The sequence below is a fragment of the Tupaia chinensis genome, unplaced genomic scaffold (genome assembly GCF_000334495.1).
Source record: "Tupaia chinensis unplaced genomic scaffold, TupChi_1.0 Scaffold000644_1, whole genome shotgun sequence".
In the NCBI taxonomy this organism is placed as follows: Eukaryota; Metazoa; Chordata; class Mammalia; order Scandentia; family Tupaiidae; genus Tupaia; species Tupaia belangeri.
The window spans coordinates 6,909,881-6,911,474 of NW_006160165.1; the positions used below are offsets into that span (position 1 = coordinate 6,909,881).

Below are 1,594 nucleotides of genomic sequence, written 5' to 3' on the forward strand. Positions count from 1 at the left end.
CGGGGGCCTTGCCCCGCCCCGTGCAGCGGGTGTGGCCGAGCCCCGCGGGGCAGCCAGCGGGCGCTCCCAGCTCTGCGCAGCGAGCCAGTCAGCTGTCTGCGGCGGGGCCTAAGTCGTTCCCCAGGTCCTTCACTAGGAGGAGAGCACCCCACCCACGCCAGCAGCAGCTCAAACCCGGGGTCAGGGCAGCCCTGCGGTCCTGAGGCAGCTGCAGAGTCCACGGGGCTTTGCTCTTGGGGCTGGGACCTGCCTTCTGAGTTGGTTGTGGATCGTGTGAGCGAGGGAGGGAGCCGGTGGTCTGCGGACTCCAGCAGCCTCAGCCCTGGCCAATCCGCTGAAGGGCCTTCCTGGACCTCCTGTGAACGCCCTGCTGAAAGGAGCCCTCAGCCATGGGGGGGGGATAGAACGGATGGCACTCAGCCCTGCCCACCCCCGGGAAAAGGAGCCTGTGGGTGCTAGCTGGGGTTGCAGGGTATCCACCAGAATACTACAGAAAGTGACTTGTACCCGCCGCCCACCTGGACGGGGACACCTGTGTGCCTGCCTTGCCCTCCCTGCCCAGGGCGCTGGGAAACTCGCAGCTGTGGCCGCCCGGTGCCATCTGGTGCCCCAAACAGGCTGGCGTGGGGTCCAACTCCACTCAGCTCAGCCACCCTCTGCTGGTCGCTGCAGTGCCCCTCCCAGAGCAGGACGGCTCAGGCTGCCCTCTGACCTCTGTGGGCCTGCCCGACTTGCAGCCTTCCTGCCTGGGCCTCCAGTCCTCAGGGCAACACGTCTTCACGCCGCCCACCGGGACACACAGGCCCCTCTGCACAGGGTCAAACGGCTGGCTCCGGCTCAAGGGTCTCTCTGGCCCCTTGCTCTGTCTCTGTCCCTTCTAGGCTCCCTGGCCTGCCCGGTTCTGACCACACCCCAGTTTCAGCCTGTGACGGTTTCTGGAGCACTCCCATGGCCTGCCTCCCCCCTGTGCCGTTCAGCACCCTGCACCCCACCCCAAACTACCCAGCCCCAGCCCGGGAGGCCTTGCAGTCCTGTCTCTATCACCCCTGCCTTCCTGCTGGGGTTCAGAACCTCACACTTCCTAGCCACTGCCTAGGGAGCCTCACTCTGGACGGGTGGCTTTGCAGGCCGTGTGGGCCCAGCCCTGACCGGATGTGGGTGTCTGCAGTGGAGCAGGCGAGATAGGAGCACACCCCACAGGAAGAGTGGCCCAGAGACACAGGCGGCAGCAGCCAGGCCATAGCAGACTCTGCGGCTGGGCTGGGCGGGTGGCCGAGGGCGCCAGGGAGGGCCGCCAGGAAGGCCAGGCTGCAGGTTCTCAGACCCACTGCCCCGTGCGGGCTGCGACAGGGACAGGAAACCGGAGGCTGCTGTGCCCTGATGTTGCCAAGGGTCGCCGGGCTCCTCTGCGACCAACCCCCACCTGCAAAGCTGCCACCATGACTATCCTGAGGACGGATCACCCCCAAGTAGGAATCCAAACCGCCCCCGGAGAACTGGCGGGTGTCCCCGCAGGGCACGGGCTGACCACGCCGACTGGCTCTCGCCCGTGCTGCCCCCGTGCTGCCCCCGTCCTGCGGCTCCCCCCGGGCCG

The 1,594-nt window shown here is 67.7% G+C and overlaps 1 protein-coding gene across 1 annotated transcript in view; it reads right to left on the bottom strand.

Moving 5' to 3' along the window:
* Positions 1-1,594, bottom strand: part of GRTP1 (growth hormone regulated TBC protein 1) — a 39,318-nt gene that overhangs the window by 27,660 nt on the left and 10,064 nt on the right. The window lies entirely within an intron of this gene.